The following is a 22,717-nucleotide window of genomic DNA, read 5'->3' as shown; positions in this document are numbered from 1 at the left end:
CCGACCAGGTATCCGTAACAGGATTCCCCTTCCCGGTTCCAGGCCCAAAAAAAAGTCTCGCCCTCTTTTCTATTATCTACCCCTTTGTAACAGTACCACTTCCATAGCCCTACCGTACTTTTACTTAACCTAATATCCTGTTCATTCACCGAGTCAATATATAACCCTAAAGATTATTACATATTAAACTAATTAAAGACATACTTAAGCTAAGCAAAACACTCATTAGGTTATACTAAATTAGTATTAGTAACACAGTCTGTAATTTCTGGTCTATTCTTAATAGCAAACGCAAATTCTTCAAATTACCCTAAAATATATTAAGCCTTCTGATGCTTTAAAGTTATGTACTTCTAAAGTTCAATTATGAAATCATTTTTCTTAGAAAGACAGGGGATTTATGGAGATACCTATTGAAAATTAAAAGCCAACTTTGTTTAATATATTAACTGCTAATTAATAATTAGATAAACAATAATGGAAAGTATCCAAAGTTCGAAAAAATGAATTATTAAACGTTACAAAATTCTAATTTTGATCCGCAAAAAGGGAACGTCTCAAACGAGAAACAAAATATTCCCCCGAATCGAATGTAGATTATTATTAATGGAAAAAAAGTCGTTCGTCGAAAACAGGTTAAATAGAGGCATCGTTAAAACTTCGTTTCCATAAATTAAAATTTTAATGAAAATATCTAAAGTGTCCTCAAACTTTTCATCGTACTCAAATTACCTTTTGTACCGAGACCCCCGCACCACTCATTCTTGCTTTCCTAATTAATATTTTATTTAACGAAAGACATTCGGACAATGAAATCGAGGCGTATAATTAAATTACTTGTTTTTATTCCTGTTCAATTATTTTGTTTGAGTATTTGTGTTTTCCAGTACCTTTTTCCTCTTGTAAATTAAGATCTCCCATATAGTTTTTTATTATTTGATTATTAATTAAAGATCACGATTATTATTATTAACCTTCACAATTTGGTCATAATTCAGTTCAGTGAACGCTTTCACCTTAGAAACAAACCGTATTTGAGAGTCACCTAATATAAGGTTAGGGGAAAATATATTAATTATTCGTTTTCTCAATCAAAAGCGGTTGCTTTTGGAGATTTCAGAAGGTAATTTTCGTCATATTTTACTTTTTTATTTCCGAAAATGTAAAAAAGCGGCACAGCTTTACTATCAGTTGTTTGGTGTTCAATATGGTGGCTGCTCAGATGCTCAGGTGAACCCAGATGCGTTCTGGAAATTTTGGTGTTAAAGAAAAACCTCCCCCTGGGTATAATTATAGAAAAAGTTTCGCAAAATTTTGACAGTAGACACTAAAAGAAGTTCGATTTTTTGGCCTTCTATGAAACAATAGTGAAAAATAGAACAGAGCTATCTGTTTTCAGTTTCCATTTGTAAATTGCTGCTGAAACCAGGCGAAATCGAATCAGTTTTGTAACAAATGATTACGGGACATGAAAATGGATAACTTGTGACAATAGTGTATAAAACTGCAACAGAATAACGCGCAGTATCACAGGTTGTTAATAACATGCAAATCCAAAGACAATTTTTTTTATAACATCTTTATTAGATACGCTTAGTACAATCTTAACTTACAATTAATTTATTACTACTTTTCCTATGTACTTGGATTAATTAAGAAGCAAGACGAGTGTGAGAAAATACATCAGTATGTATTCCTCAATTATAAAATTATAATTATTTATTAATTAACAACTTATAGCTATAGTTTGCTATGGTTGGTTTTGTTCGTTTCAATCTTCTGACATCCTGCGCGCTGTCCAGCAGTTGTATTGCTTCCACGTTAGTATGATTTAGTAATCTTCTTTCGTGTTTCAAAGCGAAATCTTGGATAACTTCGCAAATCCATTTAATTTCCAGGTCATCGTGCAGTTCTTCATTAGTTACATAACGATAGGCATTGGTAATTAATCGAAGAACCTTGGTTGGACAGCGCTGTATGACTAGTTGATTTGAATTTTTAGTGAAACCCCATATTTACACCCCATAGGTCCAAATTGGCTTTAAAATTGTATTATAGATCAACCTTTTTGATTTTAGATCAAGTTGAGAGTATCTTCCGACTAACCAGTATAGTTGTTTCATTTTGGTTCTAATGTGTTTTGCTTTTTGTCTAACGTGATGCTTCCAATTTAATCTACCGTCAAAAGGGATTCTAAGGTATTTAGCGGATTCTGCTTGAGGAATCAGGCATCCATTCAGTGATATAATTGAGTTCTTATTATTTCGCCTCAATCCAAATTAACCTGGACAGATTTGGAGCTACTAAGTTGAATTTTCCATTCTTTCGTCCATTTGTAGATTTTGTCGACTGCCACTCGTACTTTTTCTATTGTCCTAGGCAGAAATATATCTTTTGCCATAGTAATTGTGTCGTCAGCAAGGGTTCCAAGAAGTATTTCTTTTGTTGTTGGAATGTCGGCAGTATAGAGTAGATACAGGAGAGGTCGTAAGACGCTACCTTGTGGAACTCCAGCCGAGACATTTTTAAATGTCGAGAACGCCATTTCGTGCGGCACTCTAAATTCTAATCTTCCGAATAAATATGACTCCAGCAATTGACAATAGTTACGCGGTAACAATTTGCTCACCTTACAGATTAATACTAAATGCCAAACCCGATCAAAAGCTTGTGAGACATCCAGGAATATTGCAAGGCAGTATTTCTTTTCCTCAAACGCTCTTACAATAGCCGTAGTTACTCTGTGCAGATGAGCGATTGTTGAAAGACAATATATAATAATAAAAATAATGCTAATTGTTTGCTTTTATAGATAGTAACTGTTCGTCATAAACTACTGGGATCTGGCCAAACCATTAATTCGACTTTCTACATCATCAACTCTAATTGAAGTAAGCAATTGGCTGATTGGAGAAACTGACTGGAAACTGTTGATGCGTCTGGATTTTGGCGGACTATTAGTTTTCGGAAATAGTTCGTTAAATACGATTTGATTCGATCTATTGCAGGGACAGAATTATGAAGTTTAACTAATTCAGACGAAACTGCTTATCTGCGAAAAATTTTTAGAAAGCTCTGAAATATGCAAGGGAGAACTATTTGAAATTGCCACTCGGTAGATCTGATATGTTCATATATCACATGTTCAGAATGTCAGATGACAGAAAAATTTGCTTACAAAATATTACGCCTTCGGATTATATTAGGATAATTTCAGACAATTGTATTATGTGTAAGACTTGTGTGCATGGATATATCTGTAGTTATTCAGAATATACATCAGTATTTGGTTGGAATGAATGAGGAAAAAATGGATGTTAATTATTCTGTTGATTATATATCAACTGAATAAGGGGGAATGCAGAGATTAAATCGGAAAATATAAAGGACAACAGTTTGTAATAAAAATGTACATAAGTAGCAATAGAAGAAATTAAGGAAAATATACTCATTCCAAAGTGACTTAAAAAGATGATGTAAAAAAGACACGCAGCAAGGAAGCAAACAAGAACTAAAATAAAAATGCATGTATGCTTTCCAGTGAAAATAAAGTACATTATTTCGATCTAAAATTGTTAATTAGATGGAATAGGTCTCCAGAGGTTACCACTACATAAAAAAGCGCACCTAAAGCGCTACTTCATAGACGGTGTGGAAAAGAATACAATGTAAACATAATAAAATAATCCTACACCGGAAACTATTTTGGCTGCATAACTAATTAAGTAAGCTTAAGACTTCGATATACTATATAATGCATTAGATATGCTATATTACATTATATCTGATGCATGAGACATATATTATATTACAATATATTATATTACATCTAATGTATTGTAAATATAGTATATTATGTTGCAACAATTTATACATTATTCTATCAAAAACTGCAGCTTTTCTTGCATGCCCCAGGCAGTTTACAAGTAGCCATCTCATCACAGCTGAGCCAATTTTTTATTACTTAAAATCAAGAAAAATTATTCTGTTAAGTGCACATCTATGAAAACAGCTTATACAAAATACTGGGATGCCAATATCCCTATTCAATGTTGTCAATGTCTTTTATGTATTAATTTTGTATTATCGTCGTATGTTGATTTCTCTTTATCTGCAGCAACACGGAGCAAAAGAGAGCTCCTTTTCCGGAATTAAAGCGATCTCAAGTATGGAACATGCATTTAAAGGTCCCTTGGCTTGAGTTAAATTAACCGTTAAATCGGCTTGATTTTAAATCATTCCAATAGTTTTTATGTAACCGGAAATTGTTGATGGACCATCGTTTAAGGATTCCGTGAGTAGGTTTGTCAGGACGATGTTTGATCTTTTATAAATATTTTAAAAATATTATCGTGAGGAATGAGAATCCTTACTGATTATGTAAAATACAAAAACCTATTTAGTTAGAATATATCTGTCACCGCGAGAAAATTTAGTATATTCTACTAGATTTGATAAACACTACTCATTGTTATTATTTATATTTGATTTAAAGTGGGATACATGGTCGATAGGAGGAGGCGGAGAAGAGGATTGGTAGTTGTCTCGGTGTATGTCCTCTGAACTCAACATATTCAGAAAAGCTAAACTTGTTTGCTCCTTTTATTCCTTCCTTAATGGAAGAAAACGTTTTTTGTGTTCTTTCGATTAACTATTAATAACAATTTTCAATTTAGATGAGTGAACCAGAGAATATAAGAATGCCAACATTTTTTTTCAAGTCAGTACATGACATAGTAAATATGAGGTTGTTTTTACATTGAATATATTTAATCGAAAACACTACTATTTCATCCAGAATTGGTTTATTTAAGAAAAGTTTAAGCATTTGTATTGGTATCAAATTCCCAAACTTATTCCTTATTTATTCGACACATTTGACTACAATTTTTAGGAGTCTTAGTACACACTTCCGCTATTTTGTTATAGGTATCTTATTTTTCTGTTTTGTTTTTTCAGAAGTACTTTGTGTACTTTCGGGTACTGTTTCGTTATCTGTAGTAACATGAATTTCAAATGTGCCCACCACATCAACTGGTAATTCTTCATCCCCCGTCATTGATAATCATCTTCTATTTCTTCTTCATCAGTAAGTTCGATTACTCTGGTTTAATTCTTCTGGTTTCTTCTTTTTCTTGTGTGTATATTCCACATATATATAACATTCAAGAATATGCACCTGAATGTTCAAATATATATATATATATATATATATATATATATATATATATATATATATATATATATATATATATATATATATATATATATATATTGATACTTGAAATAAATTATACAAAACATATTTTCAGAGATTTATCTTTTTTCACAAAGTGAAATTTCACGAAATAACACTAATTGTGAAATATAAATACATAGAAAGACTAATTTTGACTATAGATTAAGAATTAATTTTTACAGCATTTTGTGGAGTTAAATTTTGTTTTGCTGTAACGAAAGGGATTAAGAATCAAATTTCCAAACCCAAATCTGATCAGAGATTGAACAACAAATAAGGTACGAAACGACAGTACTCATTGATATAAATCTTGATCCAAATATAGCATAAAAGTTTTATTTTTACTTGAAAACTATGCCCATAATATTTTATATCTTAAACAATTGCAACAAAATACATTTTTGTTCCACTAAATAACCACGTTAGTATATAATAACGTAATTTATTTAACATATACATGTGTAATTGTTATTAATTAAATTTTAAATTTCATTTTCCATGAAAGCAAGCCCCTAAAATAAAACAATATCGCCAACAGTATCAGACTGCATGCGAATGGCCACAAGCTCTAGTAAAAGAATTCGCCAAGAGTATTTTCGTTTTTATATCGCGCAATAAAATCTCAACCATTTTCCTTCTACTTCCGTTATGGCGGTGGACTACCCAGGAAATATTTCCCGTTATGCATATTTTCCACACTGGCCGGAAATTTAATAAGAGGACGATGGAAGTGCCAGAATATTTTCCCTCGTTTGATTCGGGTGCTCGGCTGCACACAGGAAGGGCAAAACTAATCGAGACCGATCTTTTATATCCGGGACAGAACAGGTCATCTCGTGGTTCACGATCTTGGAGAGTAAATTATCATAAAAATGGTAGGAGGAGAGGATATAAAAGACGTAGTACATTTTAATCTAGCCGCTATTACGATATTTAACATTAAACAAATATATAATAAGTTCCTTTTAACCGAATCAGCTTCGATTTCGGCTGGTAATGATGGACCCTGATGTCAAATGTTTGCAAAATTGGCTAAAACATTAGTCACAATAATTAGGCAAAACCGGCAAACGTTGGAAACCTATAGTCTGATTTGGTGAGGCATCATTGCGACGTGCTGATGTATGAAAACGTATCACGTGCTGACGTGATATATTTTGATAACGTGATTCCGCTGCTTTATTGGATCGGCTATAGTTAATAAGCTAACCATCATCTATCTAAAGCTATTCTAAGTATAAGAGATTAAGGTGACAAATGATCGATCTATTACAGAGATGGCAGTCCAATCAGAATATTTTCCTTCTGGTCTGAGTAAACATTTGGACCAATTCAACGGGATCTAACTGATTTCATACGGCAATTTGTTACCATAAATGAGACATGGGATAACTACTACATACCTGCAATGACAAAGAAGCCGAAGAAAGGAAGAACTACAGTCGAATATTACTCCAAACTTTTTCATCAAATACAAATGTGCGTCGGGCAAATTGTTAGGTTTGGAGTACATTTTGCCAAGTTTTCACCCTATTCTCCTAATTTATTATACTCAGCCTGCCGACTGTGCCCAATCTTGAAGAAACATATTTTTGGGAAACAGTTCCCACCCAGTGAAGAAGTTGAGAAAGCCGTAGATGTATATATGCACATCCTGTCAATCTCTGTCTTCCATAAAGGAATATTGATGTTGGTGAAATGCTTGGTCATGCGTATTGAATTCAAGCTAGATTATGTAGAAAATCAAATATATCCTAATAATATTACAATTCTAGTATTTCAACCAAATGAATCGAATCTTGTTATATAAAATATAAATATATATGTAAATATATATATATATATATATATATATATATATATATATATATATATATTTATTTTATATATATATATATATATATATATATATATATATATATATATATATATTTATATATATTTATATATATATATATATATATATATATATATATATATATATATATAATTTATATATATATATATATATATATATATATATATATAATTTATATAATATATATATATATATATATATATATATATATATATATATTTATATATATCTATATATCTATATATCTAGATATATATCATGAGTATTAGTAATTGACGGTTTGATGAATAATTCAACTATAATAAAATTGCTTCACGACTTTGGAACACGATTTTAATGGCGATCGAAATTATGTTATATCGTGTAATATGATATACATGGTAAAATTATAGGGAATAGAAATAACTTAAGAAATTCTATGTAATCCATTAAAAAGACAATTCATAAAAGAGAAAACTACATAAAATATTTCTATATAAATTTTTCGGTCCATAATGATATTACAACTTGTAATTGAGTCTTATTTTACTAATAATTACTACAAACAATTACTTTGACGCACTAGAGCTCTTTTTCGCTCCAATTTTTTGTTTAATTTGATTAATTATTTTTAGTAATCACTAGTTGCATCATTTTAATAGTACGTCAGCAATTCATAAAGCAATACGGTGTGTCTAATTATACTAAAGTAATAATGAAATATCAATATTCTAAATAAATAGCTGTGAAGTACTAAGAAGAACTGGTATGTAACGTTCATTACAATTCTCTAATTTGTAGTGATTTTCGACATACGATACATTACGATAAATAAAGATATTAAAAAGTATTAACGTGTAATAAGTCTACCATAATATATCGATAGTTTATTTTAATTTTAACATAAATATATTCTTTTAGAAATTTTGTTTAATGTTAGGATATTTCAACTAAGTAATGCATATTATTGTATTCAGTCTTTTGATGAACTGATCGATGCTTCACTTAGTTTAAGATTTCAAAAATTCATAAATATTAATATAAGGAAATAAAATATATAAGGTCGATTATAAATGTTACAGTAAGGTTTCATATTCATAAGGATGGAATGCGTAGACACTTTTTTGCACTCAAAAGATTTTATTACAAGAAATATGTGACAACTTCAACAGAACCACAGACATTGTTTCCGGTAAAATATTATTTATTAGCTATTATAAAAGCTTCTATCGTGAACACTTATTATTATATCTTAAACAATATGATTATTATATATGCTTCTCAAAGACTGACTGAAAGAATCCAATGATTTTAAAATAATAACCTTTCTCATCAGTTCAATTGTGTAAGCTAGAGTTTTTTTTTCAAGAAGAAGAAATATTATACGCATTAACGCAGATTTAATTTTGGGAAATGAGCTGATATTATGCGAATAATGCAGATCATGAAATACGGTTATATTGCTGATATGAACACACATTATCTAACTTTTTAATACATTTGTTAATATACACCTTGATAATTCGTAATTTATTTTTACAGGTGATTGCTTTGTGATTCGACCACACATTATTATAGAATATTACATAATAGAATAAAGAGACTAATTTTAAAATGATATGTTAATATTACTAAAACTTGTTTTGACAATATTATTAATATAATATGAGAAATATATTTTGTATACATCAGATTCTGTAACAGATACCTACAGAGTAAAATATCTGCAAACTATATTAAGAACTAATAGTCACTAATCTTTAAATCTTTTGAAAATTTAATTAATTAAAATATCACTACTTTTTAAAATATTTGTAGAATATTGAAATTTTTTCGTGCTCCGATATATAAATATTTTTATTTTTTCTTTTCCCGGCATCCCTAGTTTCCAATACAAAGCGTAAGGACTTCTTATTTAAAATAGCTCTGTCGGTATTTTGCGTTAGAGTGCCGCCAGATTTATTTTAACGTTAAACTACCCGTCCGTAGAATATTTATGTAAAACAGAAACTGTGAATAATCTGCTGTTTTAGAATTAGGAACTGGTAGCGGGAAGGTAGTTCCAATGAAAGTAGAGCCTAAAATATTTGTTTATATAGTTTGTATTAACGATCTGACGGCTACTCATGGTTGCTTGATTTGGGCTTAATCGTTTTATTGGAATTAAAAAATTATTCTTCCGCTTTCCTCAAGAATAGAAGGTAAAATTATCGCTAAGCCAATTAAGATATAGATTAGATAAAATCCGCAATTTTAAAACAGCTATATTTATATATTTTCCAAAACATTTCCAATCTACTGATACTGTATACGAATCGATAGAACTTTTGGTTTAATCGTATGACATGATATGATTATAACTTATGGTGGATAGGTGTGGTTATAAACTAATAATTTCTAATTTCTGTTATACAATATATCTATACTGATATGCAGATACGCAGAAGATCGCCTCAGTAAATGATCTCCTGTACAAACTTATTATTAACATATTATTCCCTAGGCTATTCTAACATATTATATATAGTATTATATCTCACTCTATGTGTCTATTCGAATTAGTTCAAATGACAGTATGCGTTTGAGTCTACGCACTTGACTGCCATCGTGCACTTTTAACTGTTTGATAAGTGCATTGGAATGCACTAACAATCCTTCAGACTATTTTGCATTTCGAATCACATTAATTATGGGTTCCAAGCGGTTTTACAATTCCAAGGACCATTCCCGCTGAATTTGTTGGAGACGTAATATAGAGCATAGACGATAACTCGCAACACTTTATTCTGGATCCTCTGAAGGATAGGTCCAGATGGGCAAAAGTATTGACTTATAAAGCTATATTTTGTTATCTAAGGATAATTTAGATTTACACCCTATTACCCAATATATTTTTTTAGTTTAACCCCAAGGTGTTTGTCACTATATGTTTTTCCATGTTAAACGTCAATCAGTATGCACTGCTAGATATTTAACAGTGTCTGCATGCGAGAGTTCATAATTATTGATTTTTACTACTGAACAAATCCTTCTACAAAGGATGAATGTCACATGGGTAGATTTTGTCCCATTTGCTAAGATATGCTATGTTTTCAACAATTAGACTTTATTCAGACGAAGTTGAAGTTAAGGCCGCTGCATCGTCAGCATTTCTTGGAACAGTAGTGTTTCTTGAGGTTGGTAAGTCAGCTATATACAATAGATATAACAATGGACCAAGGGCACTGGTCACTATTGGTTGTAGATCAGTGTATTCGTCATCTTGTTTCACAATAAAATGCCTGTCTATGAGTAAGATTTAAGCAATTAAAAAAAAACTTCTTCAATTTAACCTGCAGTTCAGAGTGGCACACCTTGTCGAAAGCTTAAAATTTATCGAGAAATGTAGCGGAGCAATATTTTCTATCATTTAAGTTTTTGTTTATTTGGTTGATTAATCTGTGTATTTCTTCTGCCGTTTCGTGTTTATTACGAAAACCAAATTGACGGTCTAGAAAAATATATATTATATACGATATGGCGTTTTTATGATTATATTACTGTTTTCCTCTTTTGAGGTACATTAAAAATATTCGAGAAAAGTCTATAAAATCGCAATTAGCAGTGTAGCAGCTTGGTTGTAACAAAATCCGCCCTCATCCAAAAAGGATCATCAAGAATCAAAAATTAAGATGACCAATTGAAAATAAATTAATCAACGTCGGGTCAGCGATCAAAGCGAAAACTGAGCAATAATATTTACCGATCGATATCCGTTTGCGAAGCATAACGGATCCGACGGGGGGGACACGAGGGGATAGTCTGGCGAAAAGGGGGCCCGTTTTAATTCCGTAACAAGCACTTCTTGGCGAAAGAATGTTCCATAATTTCTAGAGTGAAAAAATAACGATCTTGTTCGGTCGGAACTCTTAATTACTAAATAATACTCGGCAATTTATCTTTTTCGCCGATGGAAATTCCGAAAATGGAATTAATGATTGTGCCGCTGTGGGCTGCGGGAAAAGGAAGGCGGGGAGTGGCGCGAAAGGCCAATTCGCCCTCTCGAATTATGCTACTTTGAAAAGTTTGCTTTTAAAATGCCCATGCTTCTTTTGCCATTCGTCCGAAATTAAATGTATATTGTTCCATTAGAAATACCTCCTTAACTGGAAACCATTAATCTGACAGTTGTTAATAAGTTTTAATGCTTTTAAGCATTTTTTGTTTTTATTTTAGGTAATACATTTTATAGTTTTGAATTTTTTATATTTTAGAGTCGGCTTTATACTAAATGGAGTTTATCGGTACTGGACCTAGTGTTTTGCACCGAGTTTTAATCAGAGTGACTGTAATTATAAACAATCACAAATACATATATACAACTATATCCCAACAGTATTCGATACCGCGACTATCACAAGAGTAGAAGAATCGTCCTGTCGGTTTGACCACTGCGCCAACCAAACCTTTGGTGGCCGTTCACCTTGCTACTTTACTGCAATCTTGTATTCAAATTCTAGTAGACTACGTTAATTCAGAGAAACTCAGTCCGCCTTTGTCGGCTTTATACTTTGAATTGTGATGAATGTGTCGAAAATATACGGACTAGGGTTATTTTTTCAAAACTTAAAGGTTTCTTACTTATAGTAACCTTACAGTTTCAGTTGCGATACTTTTGCCCGAACTACCAGAGAATGCTTCGTGCAACTGCGGAAGGATTGCTAATCGAACTTCAACAGATCTTCTTTTCTTGATAATTAATTAGACACCGGTTATTAAAATAATTTAAAAGAGACCTATATCTCTAGATACCCTAATCTCTCCGGAATCCTACCGGCAGGGGCAGCTATAATATGTGAAAGGGTTTAGAAAATAAAAGCTATTAATTTACTTTAAATCATTATTTTTATTTAACGACAAGAAGAGGGACTGGTTGAATGCGATATAAAGTGACGCTGGGGGTAAAAATAGATAAAAATCATCATAATCTCTGTTTTTGATTTTAACGAGTTTTGGATAAAGTTTTGCGTAAATGCAAATTATTTGTAATGACTAAACTACTGCTACTGTTTGATTGAAGTACTCACCATATATTATTGCTGGAAGGAAATTATACGGGAGCAGCAACATCATTCAATTTTAATTTGTATTTATTTCACCTTAAATACCACATGGCAGACGGGGGGATGAAACAGAATATGGATTATGGAGAGATGGATAGTAATTTTCCTTCTAGTCTAGTCGTTCTCGTTTTTTGTGTACACTTTAACAAGCACTACCGGTCACGCGCCAATCATCTTCTTCACCGTCGTGCAATATACCGTTAAGCGCCTTTATATATGGTTAAGTTTTTATTCTCGTTAGCCCTTTGACATTTTACATCACTAGAGAAAAGACAGTTATTTGGTGATCGTTAAAATTTAACGAAGGTTGTTAACGTTGTACGTAATTTTTATCTGAGCAACCAATAAGTACAGATACAAAAAAGTATTATTAAGATTTTTATTGCAGAGTAGCAAAATAACAATAGCATTAAAGTTATAAAACATGTATTAGTAAGTATTAAAAAACAAAAGGTTAATTCAAATATATTTTGATTCACACCTTTTCAAACATATATATATGATAGAAAAAATCTTAAATATTTTATAGAAATTGTAATCCGCTAGCGACAAATTCGTTAATAAGGTTTTTAATCCAGCTGCATTGAAATGTTAGAATCTAGAAGATTTTCCAGCCACCCATGATCAATTTTAAATAGTAAATGATCCTCAATTAATAATGTCAATAGTAACGTTTAAGAATGAATGATCTAAATTATTTATCAGTATGGAATAGAATATCTGTACACACAAATGATTTTTATCAGAATTTTGACAATCACTAATAAATTCTATGAATCCTAATTAATGTAAAAGTTCTATATCTTTTTCGGTTCGATTAAATCTTCGATTTATCTTTGTCGGTTAAAACTTTGTCAAGTTACAAATATTAAATTGGACTTGTTCAAAATATTTGCGAAAATCCTCAACAATCTACACAAATTTAACAACATCATAATGAAAGAATAATGTGGTCTATATAAACTAGCAGTGAACATTAAACTATAATGATAAAAGAAATGATATATTATAATATTTTTATTTCATTGTTTTATTTGTACTGGAATGTTGTATTATGCAATAGCTAAAAAAAACTAAAAATCAAAGTTAAATGCGGCAATATTGCGAGGTTTTGATGTCTTAAATTGAGATAAATTGAATTAACTGCTACTTCAGACAAAGCTCAAACTATTTGTAAACAGAAGAAAGAGTTAGGTCTAGTAGGGCAAAGAAATAATTCACTATAAATTTTCAAGAATCAATTGATGCTGTTTTTTAAGAAACTCTAAAATGTACCATGATGGTTATATGCAAAAATGGTAATATATTGGCGATGAAGTGGTTCAACTTGGGTTTAAATAAATTAATTTTCACGTTCAAAATATCAGTTGAATTTTGCTCAAAATCTAACATATTATATTACTTATCTAATTCATCAAAAACATTATCAGTTAGCCTTATTTAATTTATTCCACTTTTTAAAATGTACATTGTCATAAGTATTTTTAATAGTATATCACTCAACTGTCTATTATATTTAGTGTTATAATACCAACGTAAACTACATAAAAAATTGAATTGCATCAAAGAAGAGTATTAAAATTATTAGAAATGGAAAAACAGAGAGGGGATATAAATTTGAAAAATGAAAGTGTTTTCCTACTTGTACTGGTTCTAGATGTGGCCTTCTAGATGAAGTTTTCAATGTATCAAAGGGGGTCTTCTTAGTCTTGGTACCAAAATTGGCAGATATTGTCCACACGTACCAATTCAAACAACATCCTCTGCGGTATAAACATATGAAAAATAAACAGCAATACTGCCAAACAGACTCAAAAAAAATTAAAATCATCTTAAAATCTTGAACAAAGGTAAACAATATGCCAGAAATAAAAGTATGTTATCTTTATAGATAATATTATGTTATAAAAATTATTAGGAATTATAAATTGTAAGTTAATACCTGTACATAAAAAATTACCAATCCAGTATATAGCAGATTCTTAATACAATTAAGAACGTGTGAAGCATTTAAATGGAGAAATTAGGATGAAACAATTACAAGCATATGGAATCTTCTAAGAGATAATATTAATTATTCTGCTCATGAGAGCTCCGTTCTTAGCTGAACCTTCACATATAATGAAAACTAATTAAAATTTAACCCTCTAACTATAGGCCTAAGCACTTTTTAATCATATATGTAATAATAAAAAGCCAGTAAATTGATATTATATATAAAAAAGTTGGTCCAGCTTCTTAAGTAAATAAACTGTTTATAGTAATTTGGCTTATTAAAATTTACGATAGAATAATAATCAGTTACTTACATTTTCATTAAATATAAAAAATATATACTATATTGTATTGTATATATATATATATATATATATATATATATATATATATATATATATATATATATATATATATATATATATATATATATATATATATATATATATATATATATATAGTACCGGGTTACATTGTGTAAGTAAATTTAATTATACTGGGACATAGTATATACACCGTATATTCGGCTTGAACAGCGATTTTTTTGTCCATTCCACTTAACTAAGTCACTGTGTTTTCATTTATTAATAAGTAAGTTGATATCAGTTAATTAAATATGTTCAAAAGAGGGCTTTATAGACTCCCGGCAATCATACTGACTGTACCAGATATGAAACGGTAGGATTGGATCAAATGTTTTATTTTAACGAAAATAAGTGGCGGTTTGTTGGAACAACTGTAAGAACGATACTGTTTTTCCAATCCTACCGTAATATAAACAAAGCCCTTAAAATGCTAAACACTTCATCATTACATATTACAGTCAGACAAAACCATGCCGTTACACAATTAGGAATGGATCAATAGTAATCTTACAGTGGTATATCTATATAGCTATCTCTCTCTCTCTCTCTCTATATATATATATATATATATATATATATATATATATATATATATTTATATGTATGTGTGTATGTATGAATAGCATATTGTAATTAAGTTTAAAGCAGCGAATAAACATTTCTGCTGCTCTACCATGTAGTAATATTATTATAGGATAAACTCGCTAACAGTTTTCGAAAGCGCAAGAGAATTTTATATTAAATAGCAAACAATCTGATATTGTCATTGTCGTAATTAGATTAGACGCAAACAGTAACTAATCAGTTACAAAATTAAATTAGAAGCAACAAATAAGGAGCAAAACATTAAGTTGTTTTTAGGGCTATTGTTGGTCATATATCTTCGAAATAATAATTTAACAGAGCAAATTTGCGTGTAGTATTTACACCTGCTGTAGTGCCAGGCAATTTGCGTAGCAATAATATTGTCTAATTGGTAAGTAAATGGAGATGGTAAACGTTTATTTAGATCAAATTGCTCAATGGATTTCCTTCGGTATCGCGTTGGAGTGATATACATTTGGGTGAATTCCGTTAAAAAAAATAGATGTGTTATGAGGCTTTGTGTTAAATTACGTTAATTTGTCAAATCGTACATAATGTATTTCTTCATAAAGGAAACATAGAAAAACATCAAAGGCCATTGAATACCATTGATTGTTAATATCATTAATTACATATATATATTGTAACAAGTCAATTGAAAATTCTCCGGTTTGACAGATAGATGGCGCTAATAGAATTAAATCCATATGTTTTTAGTTAGCCCTAACCGTCAAAAGATGCGTGTATAATTTGACAGCTGTCGGATTATTAGTATGTGATTATAGCATTTTGAGTTAAACACTGTTGTTGTAGTGAAAAAATGGATAAAAAGGAATTTTTCGTGTTGATAAAATATTGCTTTTTGAAGGGAAAAATACAGTTGAAGCAAAAGCTTGGCTAGATGCTGATTTTCTAGATAATGCCGGAGGAAAATTAACCATCAAGGATTGGTATGCTAAGTTTAGAAGTGGTGAACTGAGCACCGAAGACGGTGAGCGCAGTGGACGCCCAAAAGAGGTTGTTACCGACAAAAACTTTTAAAAATTCACAAAATGATTTTGAATGACCGCGAATTGAAATTTAATGAAATAGCACATACTCTAAAGATATCAACTGAATGTGTACATCATATCATTCACTAATATTTGGGTACGAAAATGCTCGGTGCAAACTGGGTGCCGCGCAAGCTCATTTTTGACCAAAAACAACGATGAGTTGATGATACGATGGACCCGTTCCAAACCGTGGGAAAACGCAACAGTCGGCTGGCAAGGTTATGGCGTTGGTATTTTGGGATGGGCATGGAATAATTTTCATTGACTGCCTTGAAAAGGAAGGGCCACCAACAGCGATTACTTCATAGCGTTATTGGACCGTTTGAAGGACTAAATTGCCGAAAAACCGCCGCATTTGAAGAAAAAGAATGTGTTGCTTCATCAAGACAATGTATCGTCACACCTCAGTGAAAACGATGTTCAAAATCCATGAATTGGGCTTCAAATTGCTTCCTCGAGCTATTAAATTCACTAGAGTTGACAATGAGAGAAAATGATTGCAAAAAATTGCATGATCGAAATAATTGCAGAAAAATGTCTATCGATTGTAATTGATGCGTTTGAGATTTGCGATACTGCTTTTCTAATGTAAAAACATGATGAACAACTCATGAGAACCTATACAGAAGTGTTACGTTAACTTTTATACATGATTTAAAAAAATTATAACTTAAAAGGCAAACATATATAAAAGAAAATAAATTAAAAATAAGCATATGCATTGTTAATAATTTATAAATTAAACAAAATAGAATTAAAACAAAATATGGTAAAGTAATTCAAAGGTATGTTTCTATCTATGTTTCATGCCGAGTTTCCGACGATTCAGCATCAGAACATAAAAATAGAAAAAGTAAATGAGGAAAGAAATTTAAAAATCATGATTCTATCTTGAATTGACTCTATAAAAATTCTATAGTAGCCACTATACGCAGAGTCTTCCATAAATATTTTTATTGTGGGAGGAGGTTAGGATGAACGATGGCGTTACTGATGGAAAAGAGAAAGAAGATTTTTGGTACAATTAAGTAAGATTGCTCCTAAGAATATTGATATATGTAGAGGTGAGTGGGAGAAGATTCGGGAACTAAAGTTATATTTTTGCTCTAGGAAGCACTTAAGCCGCTGTGAAATTTATTTATTAAATTAATTTAATTATTAAAAATTTATTAAACAGAGGTTTCAAATGTGTAAAGAGTTCAGCACCTAGTCAATAACGAACCCTGTTCTTCAACGCTTATTACACTTCCGAATTTTCTATAGGATTTGGAACCATCAGTGTATCAAAAGTTTCATTATTTAGTGATATTAAATCTAATTTTGATGGTTGTTTTTTTTTTAATTTGAAATGCTAATTATACGAATTAGAATTTGGTTTAAAAATAATCTCTAACACATTATTTAACACAGTATCATCTAAAACTAATTATGTTTAGCTATTAGAATGAAATAAATCTCAAAAGTTTTTACGTTGGTATCTTTATCTCTAACTACTTTAACTAAATTTTGATAATTATTGGTGAAAATGCAAATTATTGTACTAATGATAGCTGTATTTTCTTTTTTTATATATATTTTAAAAACTTCTTTTTACCAACGAGGTTTTACCTGAACTGGACCTACAATTTAACGTGGGCTCCGAATTACGGTCCTCAGCATTGAGCCTACGGACTGGCGAGTGACCAACTTAGAAATCATCTGGTCTTACACAGTCTAGTTACTTTCGTGACTGGAACTATTTCCCTTGTCGGATTTTACAGTCTTGCCTAGAACAATCACAAATATTAAATAATCACATAAATTTACGACCAATCCCCAGCAGGACTCGACCCCGCGACTATCGCAACAGATCATCCTATCGTCTATACCACTGCGCCGACCAATCTGTCTAACATTATTTAACAGAACAACCTAACGTCACTGTTAATTTCTATGGCTTTGATATCACTCTACATAAAATAATCGTATCCCATTTAGTATTGATGAGTTAACCAGTACATACAGAAATTTACAACACTCATTACTGTTGTTGATTAATTTGAAGAAATCTGTTATCGATGCTAATCAAACACTTTTAGAATCTTATAATGGTGCTGCTCCGTTGTCATATTATATAAGTGGCATAATTTTATGTATATTTGTGTCGAATGTTTTGTTCTGTAATTATAATGTTGTATATTTTTGTTGTATAATTTCAATGTTAATGATATATAAAGGCCAAACAAATCCAAAGACAATAAAATGCAAGACGTATTGGATGAAAACTTAGATTTCGAATTGAAGTCGTCCCTAAACTTTTATTTTGATGAATTTGGTCGATGGATTGCCTTCACTATCATGCTGCAATGACATACATTTAATTTATATTATATGAGTTTTATACTAATTGGATTAGTTTTAAATAATTTAGATAGATTGATTTATTGCATTGCTTATCATATTCAAGCATTTTTTTCAAGGGACTACCTAATAGTTTCTTGAAACATTAAAATAAAGACATATACAAAAGTATAAATATGATGCTGATGCATTTCGTTACATATGTCGGCAATTTATTAAAGTTTGAGATGTAAAATAGGAATTAAATACATCCCACGTTCTCTGTGAAGCCTACGAAGCATATTTTAACTCTGTCCTGTTCGGAATCAAGACAAGACATGGGCTTTGCATGTTGCTTGTAATAATTGTAAAAGATGTTTGGAAGGTAATGAGTAAATTTTAATGGAATGGTGAACTAAATATAATAGACATATTAAATTCTATTTTGATATTTTAGGTTGGTATCGAGGTCATTTGCCATTGACCAAGAATATGGCGAGAACCAAAAGATTACGATAACGACTGCTACTTTTGCATCGTGAATCCGAGTAAAAGACGTAGAGGTAAAAATGCAAAACCTATCGAATATTCTGATCTGGAATCCTCTTCTGCTCCAGTCGCACATGATCTGACACGACCAGTATTTGAGCCACCGAAAAAATTATCGCGGAAAAGTAGCATATCTCTTAGTTCTCATAAAAGTAATTCCGATAAGTTTAAGAGTTCTTATTAACACCAAACAACAAACAAAACAACATCTTATTACTACAGAAGATTTTAACGATATAATTCGGGATTTAAATTTGCCAAAACGTAAAGCAAAGCTTTTAGGCTCTCGCTTAAAACACTGGAATTTTCTTGATGAATATATTGGTACATATATGAATACAATGAAAACATGATGGGAGACTATATCTGGGGTTTATTAAGAGATAGTACCTATGAACTGATAGTTTCTTGAAACATTAAAATAAAAACATATTGTTACATCCTATCATTGAAAGAAAATTGTAGTAGCAATTAAAGTAAATGAAATATATACATCTTGAATAAAGTTTATTTTATGATTTTCGGCTTAGTTAGGAATCAAAAAGAAAAGAAATTGCCCTTTTTTAGTATAAAGTTTGGTTTTGTGATAGTTATAGTAATAATACTCATATTTTCAGGTGTTTTGTACAAATCTAGAATACCTTAAAATGTCACGAAAGTATAAATATGATGCTGATGCATTTTGTTATATATGTGGGTAATTTATTAAAGTTCGGGACGTAAAATAGGAATTAAATACATCTCACGTTCTCTGTGAAGCCTACGAAGAATATTTTAACTGTCCTGTTCAGAATCAAGACAAGACATGGGCTTTACATGTTGCTTGTAATAATTGTAAAAAATATTTGGAGGGTAATCAGCAAATTTTAATGAAATGGTGAATTAAATATAATAGACATATTAAATTCTATTTTGATATTTTAGGTTGGTGGCGAGGTGAGAAAAGGTCAATGACATTTTCCAGGCCAAGAATATGGCGAGAACCAAAAGATTACGATAATGACTGCTACTTTTGCATTGTGAATCCAAGTAACAGACGTAGAGGTAAAAATGCAAAACCTATCGAATATCCTGATCTGGAATCATCTTCTGCTCCAGTCGCACATGATCTGACACGACCAGTACCTGAGCCACCGAAAAAATTATTGCGGAAAAGTAGCTCATCTCTTAGTTCTCATAAAAGTAATTGCGATAAGTTTAAGAGTTCTTATTAACACCAAACAACAAACAAAACAACATCTTATTACTACAGAAGATTTTAACGATATAATTCGGGATTTAAATTTGCCAAAAAGTAAAGCAAAGCTTTTAGGCTATCGCATAAAACAGTGGAATTTTCTTGATGAATATATTGATACATATATGAATATAATGAAAACATGATGGGAGACTATATCTGGGGTTTATTGAGAGATAGTACCTATGAACATAAAAGAAGAAGTAAAAGCGTGCACTTTTAAATTATTTTCTACCTTTTTGTAAATTATTTTGATAGTAATATTTAATAACAGTAATTAAAATGTTCATTTAAATGGTTTCATTTCCAGTTAAAATTTAACACCACATATTTTGAAAAATATCGTTCAAGCGGTATCCTAAATAAAAAAGAAAACTTTAGAAAGTTGTATATGTAACTTGTCCAAAATGTTATAATAGTAAACGGAGATAATAAAAACAAGGGATAGCCTATAAAGGGGTACGGTGAATTTGCCTGGCTCGTTTAGCCTGAGGATGTGGTGACCCAACAACTCAAGACCCGTACTCTAACCCGGTCTCTTGTCTGCGAATATTCAAATGTAATTAGTTCCGAACTTAGTGATTTTTTAGATTCGTCGGTCTTCTGTGCCTATTGTTCGATACAACATGCGGTTATTTACATTGATCGGCGGAGTGCGGCTCGGAGGACTGCCCGATGTTGCGGCCGATAAAATTATGCTAATAAATACCCGGACTTGGTTAATTCTTACATGTTCGCCGTTAACTTTGTCGAATCGATTCCTAAAAGTAATGAATATTGAGAACTGGGTTTAATTTTGGTCAAAATTTAATTACTCTCTCTTACTGATATCCCCTATATATTAGGTATGGTGGGTTTTTTATTAATCTCTTAGAACTTCAACAATCTGCCCGTGGGCAATAAGTATTATTATCTGATTTCCGTTATATAATATAACCATCCTGATATGTAGAAAATCGCTTCAGTAATTGATATGCTGTACAACTTATTCTAGATACGGTTCTAACTTCACTCTAAAGTATATCCTAACTTATTCTAAAGACTATTCTAACTTATTTTAGAGATTATTAAATCTCGCTCTATGTGCATGTATTAATCGGTTCGTATGGCAGTTTTCGTGGGAGCCTACGCACTACACTGTCATCGCTCACATTTAACTGTTTGGCGAGTGTACTTGGATGCACTAATATTCTTTTAATTATCATAATATTCTTTTTTGGATTTGCTAGTAGTACCCCAGAGTTCAATACTATAGGTTCAAATAGGCCTAAGTATTGACTAATACAGCAAAATCTTGTTATCTAATGACAATTTAGATTTACGCCCTATTAGCCAATACATTTGGTTCAGTTTAAACCCAAGCTGTTTGCATTTTGTCACTATAGGTTTTTTGCATATCAAACGTCGATCAAATGCTTTTCCAGATATTTAACGTTGTCTGCTTGCGGAAGTTCATAATTATTCAATTTTACTGAAGGACAAGTTCTTCTACAAAGGGTGAATGTCACATGGGTTGATTTTGTCTCATTTGCTTTGATACGCGACGATTTTAACCACAATTAGACTTTGTTAAGATGAAGTTGGAGGTTCCTGGTGGCTGATATTGGACCCTTGTGTGATGATAAAACCGCTGTATCGTCAGCATATGTTGCAACAGAAGTGTTTCTTGAGGTCGGTGGGTCAGCTGTATACAATAGATATAATAATGGGCTAAGAACTCAGCCCTGTGGAGCACCCGAATATATTGGTTGTAGGTCAGTGTATTCGTCACCCTGTTTGACAATAAAATATCTGTCTGTGAGGTATGATTTCAGCTGTTAAAAGTGTGTATGGGAGCAAAATCTTTTTCAATTAACATGCAGAATGCCTGAGATATATCGAAAAGGTACGTCAGTTAATTTAAAAAAAAGTCCATTTATAAGGTTGGAGAAATAAATTTAAGTTCCAAGTAGATGGGTTTGACTTCGCATATCTTAAGTAGCATTGGGAGCTATTGACTGAAAACGACTATAGACTATTTAGTAATTGACTACTGTTTACTATTGACTATTTCAGTCGCTATTTTCGGTCCAACTGACTTTACCACTACTTACTATAGAACGTTTCAGTCAACTACCTTCAGTCGCTATTTTCGCTTCGATTGATTTGAATACTTTTACTAGTACTTACTATTTTTTACTATCGACTGTTTTAATCGTGTGCTTTCAACTACTATTTTCAAACTTACTAGTGTCATACGACCGAATTTATGCTTACATAGATTTATATGTAATATGTATTGTTTTATGTTTGGTTTTTAGTATTTTTGTAAATTTAAAATTATTGTATATTAATACAGTAGCATTTTGGAACTCTAGTTTTCAAGATTATTTATTGGTGTAAGAAGGTAAAAACAACAACATTGTGGTTGATAAATAGAAAAAAAGTTTGACTG

At 31.1% G+C, this 22,717-nt stretch overlaps 1 protein-coding gene and 2 pseudogenes across 4 annotated transcripts in view; 2 read left to right on the top strand and 1 right to left on the bottom strand.

Annotated features, from left to right (window-relative positions):
• Positions 1 to 22,717, bottom strand: part of LOC143190643 (disks large 1 tumor suppressor protein) — a 676,624-nt gene that overhangs the window by 608,226 nt on the left and 45,681 nt on the right. The gene's annotated exons all lie outside the window — the stretch shown is intronic.
• LOC143191988 (uncharacterized) lies at positions 15,523 to 19,399 on the top strand (annotated as a pseudogene).
• On the top strand, positions 19,694 to 20,429 carry LOC143191987 (uncharacterized; annotated as a pseudogene).

The sequence above is a fragment of the Rhynchophorus ferrugineus genome, unplaced genomic scaffold (genome assembly GCF_030347505.1).
Source record: "Rhynchophorus ferrugineus isolate W39M unplaced genomic scaffold, kcgeb_rfMv2 rfM2, whole genome shotgun sequence".
Taxonomy (NCBI): Eukaryota; Metazoa; Arthropoda; class Insecta; order Coleoptera; family Curculionidae; genus Rhynchophorus; species Rhynchophorus ferrugineus.
The sequence above is the reverse complement of the archived record's forward strand: the minus strand, read 5'-3'. Positions and strand labels throughout refer to the sequence as shown.